General features: G+C 48.3%; 1 pseudogene; it reads left to right on the forward strand.

Moving 5' to 3' along the window:
- The first annotated feature begins 15,065 nt into the window (after positions 1-15,065).
- Positions 15,066-15,564, forward strand: LOC144942366 (DCN1-like protein 5 pseudogene; annotated as a pseudogene).
- Positions 15,565-16,161: the final 597 nt, after the last annotated feature.

Raw genomic sequence — 16,161 nt, forward strand, 5'->3', positions numbered from 1 at the left:
TCACAGTCCGTTATTTGGAATCCAGAACCCACGTAGCACCAAGACTGCGAGGGGCGTGCGGCTCCGCGCGGCTCCTGCACAGACTTCGCCTGCTCCAACACATAAATCGCCAAGCAAATTAGATGAATTTTACTTAGCAGTTATTTGTGTGTGAATTACGATCATGGGTTATTACTTGCATTGTTATTTTTTCAAGATATTTTTTAAATATAGTTTTCAATATGCAGGTATCCTCAAGTATTTGATCAACATTCAGGTACCATACAATATTCAGAACCTTCAGTTTATGTATATTCTGTTTCTGTACATTTGTAAAGAAGCTCCGACGAGATGTTCATGAAGATTGAGGCACGATCTTTATTTTCGTATGTGTAGATGTTCACATCTCTCCGTCGAGTACTGCTCTAGCGTATCCAACAACTGATCTTCGTCCCAGGCAAGTGCCCCAACTGTCGGCGACGCTCCCCTGTTTCAATCTCTCTCTCTCTCCGCCCTTCAATAGCTCCTACGTGTCGTCTCTTGCTACAATTTCGTCTCTTGCTACAATGTCGTCTGTTGCTACAGTGTCGTCTCTTGCTAAAATATCGTCTCTTGCTAGAATGTCGTCTCTTTCTATAGAGTCGTCTCTTGCTAGAATGTCGTCTCTTGCTATAGTGTCGTTTCTTGCGACAATGTCGTCTCTTGCTACAATGTCGTCTCTTTCTACAATGTCGTCTCTTGCTACAATGCCTTGCTCTCCGATTGTTTGACATCTGGCCACCTGCGTTCTTAATTATCACAACCTGTTCTATTTCTCGTAGCACCTGGTCGTTCTATTTTATAATCCTTAGAAGCCGTAGTGTGTAATGTTCAGTTATTTAGTACCATACACATAGTTAGTTTTATCATTTAAATTCACAGATTGGCATGCTATTTTAATCCAGTAATAACACATTGTACAACATATAACGGTGTTTTGTGTATTTTTAGAGGTGGAGGGAAAAGGGTCGGAAAATTTGGAATTGGAATCCAAATGAGTATCGTTTCCATCAAATCCTAAGAACTGGATGAGTACGGAAGGTAATAAACACATTGATGTAGAGGTATTGTTCGATTGAAAACAGACATGATCATGTACCTCAGTGGTAATAACTTAAATCAATGTAAACATTCACACCGAGAGGGACATATTCAGTGACAGTGTTGGTGTTCATTTTAATCAACCATTTCTACGGTGCTGACTACGATCGTCTGGTCCTTAACTTGGTGCAAAGAACCCCGACTGGTGATGGCGTTGCGGCTACCGAGGCATTGTCCGTGATCGACCACGAGAACAGCTAGGGTCAGGGTGTTGTTGTCGACAGGGAGAGACACAAACAACCTGGACTCGTGACGTAGAAGTAACAGCAGTCCGCTGTTGAAAACCGCCATCTCCTTCGGTGTCCAATCTGTCACGAACACAAAAACAAGCTACTTTGCCTCACTATAAATTATCCACGTGAACATCACTTCCCCGAGTGTGATATTTACAGAATGGTTTGACGCAAGTGGATATCCACTGAGCTTCCTATGAGATCCATTCAAGTTCCTTGAGGTCCACACACAGTTGAGAGCATCACTTACCAATCGCTCTACATATGAGAGTGATATCCATCGCAAGACAGTCAAATCGTTATTTTAGTTGTCAAGAGCTGGAATGTAGACAAATTAAATGTGGCTAAAGTGCACGACCATCTCTGCTCCCCACTGAGCCAACTTGTTGGGTTTCAGCCACCCGGAAGAATGACAGCCGAATTGTACAGATGACAAACCGATAGTCCGTTAACAGATCAGGTTCACGGTAGGTCCTGGTGTCAAGGATATGGGCCCGCATTCACTGTGCCTTCACTATGTAGTCCAGCAGATGTTCCTGATTGGAGCCGGCATGTACTCATTCATGATGTGGGAATTTGCCACAAATCTCGTCACACAGACAAATAGCCGAGAATACAGCAAACCCTTTTCTCTGGCGGGTAAAGTTATCGCGGTTTATTGAGGTAGAGTTCACCGACCGCGCCCCTGTGGCTCGACCATTCGCGGCTGGCCACGAGATTCCTGTACGCGTTGTGACTGCACTGCTCGTGATGATGCTGCCACGGAAGCCCACGCGCGCCATCTTGTCTCCCAAGCGGCCCATCGCGGGTCCCAGGCCACGCGGTGTTTCCAGCCTCGAGTGAGGAGGCAGCGACGTTGAGCCACGGCTCGCGATGTTTCTTCCTATAGCTAGCGTACAGTACTGTACATGTAAATTCAAGCGTTCATCTCTCCATGCTTCTTTAAGGAAATTCTAGTGTACTCAAGTTTAACTATTAATGTACGTTATTATCCAGTGTCAACGAATTGCCAATTCTCCATGCCATTGGATTCACTATGTTAAAAAAATATTCCTCTCCAGAAACTCATACGCGTGCTCATTATGCAACACGTTTTCGGATTTTATGCAGACACGGCGTTAGTACGGTCTCGATTTTTTCAGGATAATTGTTCGAAACCACAGACGCCTTTGATAACGATCTGCCACCGCTTGTCCGTCGGTAAGCACTCATCAGTTCCGTGTTTAGTGTTAAATATAAGCGACGGCACCCGCGGTAAGCGTTCAAACACGACGCGATAATTTTTAAACAAGAGCTGACTTGTGTCCATGCAACGCCTAACATCACGGAGCAGGGATCTGCTGTTCTCGCTACAGCACTGGTGGTGGCAGTAATCGTGGGAGTATATTAATACATTGATGATGGCATGTGATAATTATTATCAAAGCAGTATTTCATCCATTATAATCGTATTAGTAGTTCAATATTATTCGTGATGGTGGTGTTGGTGTAGCGAGGGACACGTGATTATGCGTGCCGTATATATGTACAGTAAAGTATGTTTATCTTCTTTCGCACCGTACGTAGCCAACCGTGCTAATGGGATGATAGCGAGAGACCCAACGACTCCAGCAAAGACATCGCCTCCAATAATTATGCCTCTTGACGATTACTTACACAAGTATTGATATAGATACATTTAATATGAAGTAGGTGAGTACCTATTGAAATCTGTTTCTGTTTGCTCAAGGGAGCACCTGCTAAATACATTAATGATCCAATAGATTTACAAATAACTATTAGACGCTAATATAACACAAATCCCAACCCAAATTGAAAGTGACCAGTGTTAACTTATACATGTTTAAACACAGGACTCTGAAAAGTAATGGGGTAAAAGATTTTCACGGAAATCCCAACTCATCTAAATGTTGGACCACACGCGACACTGCTCGCGTGCAAGGGGAGGCCGCTGTGAGCCGCCTCTAAACCGTCGCCCGTCTCTCGCAGTGTTCGTGCTCAGGGACAACTGTGCGCTGTGAACGGATAGGCCTCGTGTCTGTGCCTGCGGGAATCCCCACCACCACGCAAAGGCTGTATTTGGGCAGCAATCAGATCACGAAGCTCGAGCCTGGGGTGTTTGACAGTCTGACGGCACTGGAGGTGACACGAGACATTGAGGCTCCTGCTATTGCGTTGCGATAGTGTGTATGTAGTGCTTAACTTTACACGACAGCTTCTTGCTTTTCTTTCACACTTTATTTCTGCAAAACTCGATCCAACATTCCTTCCGGTGCTCTCTCCGATCGCTCGCCACGTTCCGCCGGCCTCGCTCGCTCCACGTCTCCCCCTCCGTCGAGTCTCCACTCTCTCCGTTACAGTCCAGCTGCTCTTTATCGGCTTCTCCGTCACACTCAGCCGCTTCTCTAGCCGCTTCTCCGTCACACTCAGCCGCTTCTCTAGCCGCTTCTCCGTCACACTCAGCCGCTTCTCTAGCCGCTTCTCCGTCACACTCAGCCGCTTCTCTAGCCGCTTCTCCGTCACACTCAGCCGCTTCTCTAGCCGCTTCTCCGTCACACTCAGCCGCTTCTCTAGCCGCTTCTCCGTCACACTCAGCCGCTTCTCTAGCCGCTTCTCCGTCACACTCAGCCGCTTCTCTAGCCGCTTCTCCGTCACACTCAGCCGCTTCTCTAGCCGCTTCTCCGTCACACTCAGCCGCTTCTCTAGCCGCTTCTCCGTCACACTCAGCCGCTTCTCTAGCCGCTTCTCCGTCACACTCAGCCGCTTCTCTAGCCGCTTCTCCGTCACACTCAGCCGCTTCTCTAGCCGCTTCTCCGTCACACTCAGCCGCTTCTCTAGCCGCTTCTCCGTCACACTCAGCCGCTTCTCTAGCCGCTTCTCCGTCACACTCAGCCGCTTCTCTAGCCGCTTCTCCGTCACACTCAGCCGCTTCTCTAGCCGCTTCTCCGTCACACTCAGCCGCTTCTCTAGCCGCTTCTCCGTCACACTCAGCCGCTTCTCTAGCCGCTTCTCCGTCACACTCAGCCGCTTCTCTAGCCGCTTCTCCGTCACACTCAGCCGCTTCTCTAGCCGCTTCTCCGTCACACTCAGCCGCTTCTCTAGCCGCTTCTCCGTCACACTCAGCCGCTTCTCTAGCCGCTTCTCCGTCACACTCAGCCGCTTCTCTAGCCGCTTCTCCGTCACACTCAGCCGCTTCTCTAGCCGCTTCTCCGTCACACTCAGCCGCTTCTCTAGCCGCTTCTCCGTCACACTCAGCCGCTTCTCTAGCCGCTTCTCCGTCACACTCAGCCGCTTCTCTAGCCGCTTCTCCGTCACACTCAGCCGCTTCTCTAGCCGCTTCTCCGTCACACTCAGCCGCTTCTCTAGCCGCTTCTCCGTCACACTCAGCCGCTTCTCTAGCCGCTTCTCCGTCACACTCAGCCGCTTCTCTAGCCGCTTCTCCGTCACACTCAGCCGCTTCTCTAGCCGCTTCTCCGTCACACTCAGCCGCTTCTCTAGCCGCTTCTCCGTCACACTCAGCCGCTTCTCCGTCACACTCAGCCGCTTCTCCGTCACACTCAGCCGCTTCTCCGTCACACTCAGCCGCTTCTCCGTCACACTCAGCCGCTTCTCCGTCACACTCAGCCGCTTCTCCGTCACACTCAGCCGCTTCTCCGTCACACTCAGCCGCTTCTCCGTCACACTCAGCCGCTTCTCCGTCACACTCAGCCGCTTCTCCGTCACACTCAGCCGCTTCTCCGTCACACTCAGCCGCTTCTCCGTCACACTCAGCCGCTTCTCCGTCACACTCAGCCGCTTCTCCGTCACACTCAGCCGCTTCTCCGTCACACTCAGCCGCTTCTCCGTCACACTCAGCCGCTTCTCCGTCACACTCAGCCGCTTCTCCGTCACACTCAGCCGCTTCTCCGTCACACTCAGCCGCTTCTCCGTCACACTCAGCCGCTTCTCCGTCACACTCAGCCGCTTCTCCGTCACACTCAGCCGCTTCTCCGTCACACTCAGCCGCTTCTCCGTCACACTCAGCCGCTTCTCCGTCACACTCAGCCGCTTCTCCGTCACACTCAGCCGCTTCTCCGTCACACTCAGCCGCTTCTCCGTCACACTCAGCCGCTTCTCCGTCACACTCAGCCGCTTCTCCGTCACACTCAGCCGCTTCTCCGTCACACTCAGCCGCTTCTCCGTCACACTCAGCCGCTTCTCCGTCACACTCAGCCGCTTCTCCGTCACACTCAGCCGCTTCTCCGTCACACTCAGCCGCTTCTCCGTCACACTCAGCCGCTTCTCCGTCACACTCAGCCGCTTCTCCGTCACACTCAGCCGCTTCTCCGTCACACTCAGCCGCTTCTCCGTCACACTCAGCCGCTTCTCCGTCACACTCAGCCGCTTCTCCGTCACACTCAGCCGCTTCTCCGTCACACTCAGCCGCTTCTCCGTCACACTCAGCCGCTTCTCCGTCACACTCAGCCGCTTCTCCGTCACACTCAGCCGCTTCTCCGTCACACTCAGCCGCTTCTCCGTCACACTCAGCCGCTTCTCCGTCACACTCAGCCGCTTCTCCGTCACACTCAGCCGCTTCTCCGTCACACTCAGCCGCTTCTCCGTCACACTCAGCCGCTTCTCCGTCACACTCAGCCGCTTCTCCGTCACACTCAGCCGCTTCTCTATCAGCTTCTCCGTCACACTCAGTCACTCTCCGCTGGCTTCGCTGTCACCCTGCTCCACTGCTACCCTATACTTCTCCACTGCTACCCTACGCTTCTCCACTGCTACCCTACGCTTCTCCACTGCTACCCTACGCTTCTCCACTGCTACCCTACGCTTCTCCACTGTTTCTGGCTCCGCTGCTTCGGCTCCAACATCTCTCCTCTCCTCCCAGGCGCGAACTCCCGTCTGCTTCAAACCCCCTCTCTTTATGCCCAAGCCAATTAATCTCTAATTAATCAGGTGGCGTCCCCCGCGATGCTCCTCGCCCCCAGCCCCCGCTGGCACCCGCCACGTGTTCCAGACAACGCGGTGCCACTTGGCGACAATAACAACCTCCCGGCCAATCAGCGCCCTGCGTCCTTAATCGCCCCCTACCACCTGTTACCTTCTCCAGACAGTGTGGCACCCCGTTTGACAATAACAACCTCTCAGCCAATCAGCGCCCTGTGTCCTTAATTGCCCCCTACCTGTCTCTGGGCGCCTCCTCACGCCTAACGACAATAACAACCTCGACCTCATTTGCTCCCACTGTACTCTGCTCGCGCGTACGCCCACTCCTGCGTATGGCGTGTATTTCAGGCACTACACGTATAATAAAAAATACATCTTTCATATTTACACAAAAGATAACGTGACATTGTTTTTCGGACATCGTTTACGTGAATGTGTACCTTTAAATAGTAAGGTTTTAATAATCCAAATGGAGGAGATTTTATCTGACAGATATTTATGATTGTTAACATATCGCTTCAAATAACATATTTTCATGACAGTGTTTTTTTTTTGTGGATAACATAAATGGAGTATGTTTGAGTTAATACGTCTCTTTGACAGTGAATTGAGGTGACTGTAAGTCTCTGTGCGAGGCATGAAAGCGAATGGTTCACGTGGTAATTAATAACGCGGTTATCTATAACATTAAATTTAGTTTATTTACATGACACGTCTCTCCATGAAAGTGATTTGAGGTATCTTAAACTCACAGATGTCTCTGCAAGTAAATTACATTCATTATAACGAGCAGGTCTCGATGGAAGTAACCGGAATCGCACTTCAACTGCCAGGTTTCATGGGAAGTAAGTCAAGATTGTTTTAAACAAGACGTGTCTATGATAGCGAATGGAGGTTTTGTCAACTCCCGTGTCTGCATGAAAGTGAATGGACGTGGGGCTGGTTGATAACTTCATGTGAATGGATTTCGCTCTCTCTTATAAATATCCGTGAGAGCAGTAAGAGTTCGCTATGAGTAAATAGCATGGAGTTCTCTAGACGTGAATAGAGGCCACTTTGAACTAACAGGTCATTATCATCAGCACAAGTTATCAGTATCTGCTGGGTGTTTAAGAGTCTGACCCAGCTGACAATTCTGGATCTAAATAGGAATTAGCTGCAGGCTCGTCCCGCTGGGGTATTTCACCGCCTATGGAATCTGCATGGGTTGGTTCTGAACAACAACCAACCGAGGAGTGTTCCCAGGGACTGGTGGTCGTTATAGAGTCAACGCTTCGACTCTAGACTCAATGCATCACCCGCATTCTCACCGCACCCTCGTATGAGTTTACGAATCACAGCCAACGCTGTAACTTGAACGCCAATTGTTTCCTCATGCGAGATTTCACCAACACTGACACGGAGACTAAAGCAATGCAAATAACGACGCGAAGGAGAGCAGGTTGAAGTGCTTTTGTAATACTGAACTTCACAAAGAAATTTAACATCACTAATGAAGATATATTTTGATCAATGTTACCCGCCTATTATGGCAGATGGTTTAGAAACACGGTGACTATAACGCAACCGAGAAGTGAACTCAGAAGTACTGTGCGTTGCATGCTTGGAATTACATTGAGAGGCAGAGAGAGAAACAAATGGACCGGAAACCAAACTCTCGCAAATTATATCAAACAGATTATATAAGCAAGCTGGCTTTGCCAGGAAACGGTGCGAGAAGAGGTTATGGAATTATCCACCATGGCCAATGCTCATTGGCAATGGTCGATAACAACAGCGGAGTGGCAGCCAAAGGAGAGAACGCGCCCATTAGGACGTGCACCATGGAGATGGAGTAATGGCAGCAGCTTGTGTGCAGGTGAGAGGTGGATTCATACATCGCTTGGTCGTGAATACGACTTTCAGTAGATTGATAACATATTGATATAGATATATTTTATATGAAGTAGGTGAGAGCCAATTGAACGTTATATACATAAAATAATGATCCAGTAGCTTTTCCAATAAATGAACTACAGACCGAAATGCAAAGCTCTATTAAAAAAACACATCCAAAGCGATCAGTGTTAGCAACGTATATATTTAAACAATGCACTCTTAAAACTATTTGGGAAAACATTTGAACAGAAATCTTCAGGAAGAGGTAACTCGTGTAAATGTTGGGCCACACGCGACGCCGCTCGCGTGCAAGGAGTGGCCGTTGTGAGCCGCCTCTAAACTGTCGCCCATCCCTCTCATTGTTCGTGCTACGGGTAAACTGTGGACTGCCTGCGGGAATCTCCACCACCACGCAGACTCTGTATTTGTTCAGCAATCAGATCACGAAGCTCGAGCCCGGGGTGTTTGACAGTCTCACGGCACTGGTGCAGACACGAGACCCTGAAGCTCCTACTATAGTGAATTATTGCGTATGATCACATATTTCATATTAACACAAATGCTAACCTAACATTGTTTATCGGACAGTGTTTCGGGGAATGTTTGTGCCTTTAAAAAGTATAACTGACAATTAAAATGTAGGTAATTTTACGTGACGGATGTTTATGATTGTAAACTGATATTTCTTCAAAATAACATAAGTGCATTAATGTCTTTCTTTGGATAACATATATTTGTGAACGTTAATGTTGTTTGCTTGATTTAATACATCTGTGAAAGAGAATCGAGGTGAATGTAATAGGTCTCTGTGAGAAGCATCAATGCGAATGGATCACGCAGTTATTAATAACGCTGTAATCTATGACATTATATTTATCTTCTTGGTTCTTTCGGTAAAGTCACGTAGAATGGAAATAATAAAATAATATTCTACGTGACTTTACCGAAAGAACCAAGAAGATGAATCCCTGCAGTCACGAAAGCTTTAAATAGAAACACTATATTTACTTTATTTACTTGACACGTCTCTCATTTTAACGAGCAGATCTCGACGGAAGTTAACTGGAATCACTTTAACTGTCAAAATTTTCACGTTAAATTAGTAGAAGTTCTTTTAGATCATGAGTCTCTATGATAGCGAATGCAGGTTGTGTCAACTCCCATATCTGCATGAGAGAGAGCGGCCTTGGTTGAACACTTTACGTGAATGGATTTCGCTCTCACTAATATATTTCCATGAGACAGGTGGTAGTTCCCTTTGGACAAATAGCATGGAGGTTACCACTCAACTGAAGTCTCTAGAAGTGAAGAGGCCACTTTGAACTGACAGGTCATTCGCATTATCATAATCCATAAGTATTCCTTGGGGTGTTTGACAGTATGCATGTGAATCACGAACAATTTAACGAACACATCTGTATTTCAGTCAACGCAAGTATGTTTACGTAAAATGTGTGAATAAAAATGAAATAATGTCGCTTAAGCTAATACATCTATGGAAGTGAAAGGAAGTCGCTCTGATTGTGAATGCACATTGGTATGAAATACATATGTCTATAACAGTAAATTGAGATCGCTGAAACTAAACATTTCTCTATGTAAATGAATGAAGGTCTCTTTAACTAATCTCGTTTTAAATGATGCCGCTTTCATTAACATACATGTAAATCTAAATTAGTACAAGCTGGGGTGTTTGACAGTCTGACCCAGCTGACCCTTTTGTCTCTTAGTGGCAATCGGCTGCAGGCCCTTCCCGAGGAAGCGTTTGACCGCCTGGTGAATCTGCAACGCCTGTATCTGAATCAGAACCAGCTTAAGAGCGTTCCCAGGAGCATGACTGGCGGTGGAGTTGGAGCCACACGCGCGAGAATCAGGCGACGGCTATGGAGGGCATCAACCATCGCCTCCATGAAACAACCATGGGTCGGATAGACAAAAGATATCAGCTGCAGTCGAGTTTTAATGAATCGGTCGCGTGCTCAAGGCATAAGCTGCAAATCCAACACGCAGATCCTGTGTTTGCAGAGCAATTGCATTCCAGTGCTCAAACTCGGGGTTATTGACAGTCTGACTGGGGAGACGCGAGACTCTGGGGCTCCGTTAAAACCACTGTAATATTATCCCAAGCTTGAGTCCTCCAATGAAGTGCAGGTCCATAGCTCCAGCTCGCTCCACGCCACCGCATCCCACACCGCCATCTTTCACATCGCAACACCGCACTCCACACCCGGGTTTTTGAGCCATAGCCGGGGGGAAGTGGGGATGGGGCAGTAAGTGTGCTTCCTCGTGTCTTCCACAGCAGTGCTTTTCTATACTAAACTTGTTATTTTACCAGGTCAGGTCCACTAAGCTATCTAGCTCTTTTTCAGAAGCAACCTCGCAATAAATGATGGAAATGTATAGCAGCCAAATGTTCAATGCGTGTTTCTAAATGTCGAGGGGAAAAATCCAGAGGACCTGGAAAAAAATTCGCGCGACCGCCGGGAGAACATCCAAATTACAAATATACAGCAAGAGTTAGGGTTGGAATCGACCTTACAACCTGCTACATATCAGGCGAGGTAGTTAACATCTCGCCACTGCGGCGCACCATCACCGGGGAATGTTAACGTCACGGCCAAGACGATCATCTGTTAGGCTCTTTGATTTTGTAACCACCACGCGCTGGTTGTGAAAGCAAATTCCATTCCCAGATGAACGCCGCGTGTTCAGCAAAGGTCTGCAGCTCGTTGTGAATTGAGATGACGGTTCACCGATTGTCTGGCGATGCCGCGTTGGAAGTGGTGCAGAAGCGCAATTAGCAAGAGACGTCGACGCATTCGTAGATCATCCTTAAGAGATGAGAAGTGAGGAGACATTTTTAGCTGATGGGCTCAGCGCAGTGACCAATGAGTGCACAAACAACCTAGTGAATCCTAATCCAATCTAATTATGTTACACATGAGAATCCACTTGATGTGGCTCATTCCAGCTGAAATAAATGCATGCGAGGAACCCACTTGGCAGGGCTTGTGGGAAAGTGCGCCACTGAGTGAGAATAAGAGGCGTATAAATGTTGACGTCCTTTTCCAGGGCTATTCTCTGGTGGTAAACTGTTCATTGTACCAGTTTAATGGGGATCGGGAGTGTATCAGTTAACGTGATGCGCTATAAACACGGCGACCCGATTTCGATTCCCAACACCAGCGACGATTATCCGAACCAGTCCTGTGCTTCCCCTAGGTCAAATCAACCTCAAATTACTCACATAGGTTTGGACGTAAACCAGTTTAAGAGCATTGCAGGGCGATAATTTTGCTCTCCATCGAGTGTTATATGCATGGATGTGTGTGTGTGCACCTAGCCTGGCACAAGCACTGCGTCGGTTGTAGGGGTTTTGACCAAACGTCACTGCTGAAGTGGTGATGATCATCACTCGCTTCTGATGTTCGCCGTGGCTGACGTTCAATCCAGGTCACCGTGTTCAGAGCGCAGTACGTTAACCACTGGGCCCACCACTCCCCGCGGCTATCTCTCACATTTGCCATTTTAAACAAATCACAACCTTCTACATATGCTCATAATGCAACGACGGTGTAGGCTACTTTATCATTCGTCATCACGAGGAGACTGGGAGAGACGAGGGAGCTGTTGAAGAGGCGAGGAGGCTGAGAGAGGCGAGAAGGCTGAAAGAGAGAGAGGAGGCTGACAGCTCCGCGCAGGGCACAGTCCCAGGGGTTGCCGTACAGCCAGATGTAAGTGAGGCTCTTGAGGTTGTCAAAAGCGCCCCTGGGAATGCTCTTCAGCTGCCCCGCGTTGATCCGCGATTCCTTTGCAACTGTGTTCTGTTAACATCGCAATGCAAGTCACGCGTGCACAGCTTCACGTGTGATAGCATTTTCGATTACTCGGCAGAGCGTGACATCAAACAGGTGAGAAATAGACACAACGGCTTGGCATCGGTCGAATCAGTGATGGTTCATAGCAGTGATGATGCAGACAAAGACTGTCACAGATTCCTCGTTTCAAAACAATCCCTCTCACACACGTGTTGTCTCCCCAGTGCTGATGCTTACTAACCGTGCCAGGTACTCACTTAAGGCTGAGTAAACAGAGGGGAGGCCCATGCCGGGTTAATGTATTCAAGACTGATTGGAACCAGTCATGAATCGATCTTCAATGTTTTGGCTCCCAGCATAGGAGTGTGAAATTTCCATATCCGCCTTTCCGACGACAATGCCAAAATATTGGAAGAACGGTAAAGATAAAGCTCAAACCTCGTCACCCAATATCAGTGTAACGACCACTACATTGGAAATCAGACCAGCAGTAGATAAACAAAGGGATTTGAATGATTAATTTGATGTTTCGAACCATACCAATCCGCTCACAAGCTTAATCGGTGAGTGAAATGCAATGAACGCTATTTGTAGTCGTTTTTACATTCACTCTGCTAGAGTCTCCATAAAACAGTGGACAGCGATTGTCTGATGTTTCTGCGCAATGAGGAACTCGCGTCTCTCCCCACTGGGGTGTTTGACAAACTGACCCAACTCACTTATCTGACTCTGTACAACAACCAGCTGAAGAGCGTTCCCAGGGGCGCGTTTGACAAACGGAGTCAGCGCTGCCAGCAACGGTCTCTGCTGTGTTGCTGGGAATAGGGATAGAGATGACGCTCGGCACGAGTAGCGTTCAGTTTATAAAACTACCTCGTTATTAACATCCACGTCATTATCATCGTCGTCATGGTGCCCCCTTGTGCGATGTGTTAGTCTGCAGTGTCACTGAGCAGTGAGATGAGCGTCTGCATTAGTGCATCAGTAAATGTCGCATGTAGTGAATTGTGTGAATAATTAGGGCTGATATTGAGCGATTATAGAAACTCACCCGTGATGTGCGGGCTTGGTTAGTGCAGCAACAACAATATAACGTAACAACGCAAAATAATCACCACAACGCAACACAGCAAAAAACTACTCAACAAAGCTGTTTCAGTCAATGATACATTTGGGGGGGTAGAGTGTCTCTTTGATTGGGGAGAAGCGAGGACTTGCGGGTGGTGGCTGTGTGTGAAAGTGGTTGCAGGTGTGTGGGATTGGATTGGCTCGTGGGCACGGGGGTTTGGACTCATGGGCACGTCGTTATAATTAAATGGGGTAAGGCCCCAAGGGGGCGATTGACTAAAAGGCCCAGGCGCGGGGAATCAGGGGAGAGGGTGAAGATTTCACTCCGCTACTCGGCTTGTTCGAGGCGGGGGCGGGATTTTATTTCTCTAATGATCCTGCTCAAAATGACCTGCTGATCCGGCTCGAGGTGCCCGGGACTGATCCGCTGAGTGTTCTGTTCCAGAGCCTGGTGATGGTTCAAGCCTTTCATCCCATCTCCAACTACGCAGGGGCCCGAGTGTCGGATGTGTCCCTCGAGCTGAGGTGTGTACCTGTTGAGGTTGGTCTTCACGGAAGTCATGTGATCCTGTCCTCCGGTGCTGCGCGTTTAACGTCCAAGCTGCCACCTGCGCCATCTCTACTGGATTCGGGAGAGGAGGGCCCAACTGCCCGGCCGGCTGCTCTTCTTGAGGAGCCGGGTTCGACGTGGCATTTGCAAATTCCCCCCGGGACCTCCAGGGAGAGGTGAGCCCACCTCCCCTGGGGGCCCGGCCACAAGGACTCCATCAAATAAATTATCCCCATACACACACACTCCCACACCGTCAGTTGGCTGTCGCACTCGGCAGGCCGTATTGGTTATTGGCTGAACCTGGCCTTTATTGTGCTTGCAGGTGTTACACGGTGAGGGTGGGAGATGCGGGTTCTGGGGCGGATCCCGTGGGTTTGCGTGTTACTTACTGCGTTTTTATATTTTCTCTCTTCCTTTGTTGTCTTGTTCTGTACTTTCGTCCCCTTTCCCCGTTAGTTACTGTATATTTGTATATAGTTTACATATTGTATAGGTGGGGGTGGGTTATTTTATTGAGGCACACATAGGGGTTATGTTTATTTGTTTGCAGGGGAAGTTGACAGCCGGGATTGCTGAGTGCTACGAAGGGGGGATGGTGATTCTGTGACATCGCGGGATGTCACTGAATGGTGCCGGCCCTAGAAAGGCACGTCGTGCGATGTAACCACATCGCAGACACCGCTATGATGTGGGTGTACTACCGGCCCTAGAGGGACTCGGTGAGTGCCGATTGATAGCACTGGATGGCACCACGCTCGGTGTGCAGTTCCAGTCCTACAGGATAGGGTGTAGGGATGCTAGCCGTAGGAAAGGGGTTGCTAAAGGCCACTGGTTGACCCGAAAGGATACATGACCAGTTAAGTCTACAAGGAGGACCAAAGTGGGAGCTCGGGGTGGTCACGTGGTCCAGGTCCAGATCCTGCTCGAGGATTCTGGAAGGTGGTCATGGCCAAAGGCGGAGCCAGACACGCCACAGAGAACATAAGCCGGGCCCCCAGAGGGACCGGCGTTGTTCATCCTGAATAAACCTTTGTCTACTTTCTTTGTTCTCCAAGTCTCCCACATGTGGACCTGAACCCGAGTTGTGGTCCCGGTCCAAAGTAGCTAGTTACGTTGTAAGTAGTGTAGTTAGCTTGGTGGTCACCACCATAGGTTGTTATTCTGTTAAGGGGCAGTTGCCCTGTGTTGGTATTAAATACATGTGTTGCTTCAAGTGTATGTCTGCGACTCGGTAGAAATCGCTGCAATTGTATGAATTAACTTGTTATAAGGTGTCATTTGCTCAAGAATATGTATCTGCAAATTAAACAAAACGAGAGCAGATTGCAGTGCTTTAGTCAAGCTGAAGTTCACATTGAAACGTAACATTCCAATTTGCCTACAACTAGATGTGTTGATCCGTGTGAACCACACTTGAGAGAGACGGCTCTGTGAGGGTACAGCCTTGCAGTACTATGGAAAACGAAGACTCCTTCACCAACAAAAGGTGTTTAACCTGGTGTAGTGAATACACAGGAAATGATGATGTTATTGGTCCAGAAGGAATGGAGAAGTTATGTGAAGACATTGACGTTGAACCTGAAAATATAATCATGCTTGTGTTGCCATCGAAGCTGGAGGCTCAGAAAAGCTGCAGGGAAAGTTTGGGTACCTGCGCTCGCTTCGCAATTATCCCGTGTTCTTCAAGCAGATCTACAGATGTTGCTTCGACTTGGCTAGGGACAAAGTTCAGCGAAGTTTGGACATTGACACAGCCACGTACATGTTGGCCATGCTGCTGGGCAGAATTTGACCTCTCTTCTCCTCTTTCCATCAGTTCCTGGAGCAATGCAAATACAAAGTGGGCAACAAGGATCAATGGTGCAATGTCCTGGAGTTCAGCCGGACTATGAACGCAGACCTCGGCAACGATGATGAAGACGGCGCATGGCCAGTTCTCCTGGACGAGTTTGTGGACTGAAGTGTGCACAGAAGCACTGCGAGTTGCATGCTTGGAATTACATTGCAAGGCAGAGGAACACGTGGATCACAGACCAAACTCTTGTAAATGACATCAAACCGATGATAAAAGTAAGCTGGCTTGGTCATGATATAGCGCAAGAGGGGGCTGTGGAATAATAATCTGCCATGGCCAATGCACATTGTCCACGATCTATAACTATAGTGGAGTGACGGCCAAGGTAGAGAACGCGCCTGGAAGGACGTCCACCAGGGAGATGGAGTAATGACAGCAGCTCGTGTGCAGGCGCGAGGTGAATTCATCCATCGTATGGTCGTGGCATCGGCTTGCAAATGGATCGATGATTGTTCTTAATGATTACATAGACACGCATTGACGTGAAAAGAATGTTATATGAAGTAGGTGAGAGCCTATTGAAATGTACATCTCTAAATTCATGCTAGAACTCTTAAATACTTTAATCAATGATGCAATCGATTTACTAGTAAGTAAACTATAGACGCAAATACAGTGATCAGTATTAGCGGCGTATATACAGTACGTTTCAACGAAGCACTTTTAAATGTAATTGGGGTAAAACATTTTGAGGGAAATCTT

The sequence above is a fragment of the Lampetra fluviatilis genome, chromosome 27 (genome assembly GCF_964198595.1).
Source record: "Lampetra fluviatilis chromosome 27, kcLamFluv1.1, whole genome shotgun sequence".
Taxonomy (NCBI): Eukaryota; Metazoa; Chordata; class Hyperoartia; order Petromyzontiformes; family Petromyzontidae; genus Lampetra; species Lampetra fluviatilis.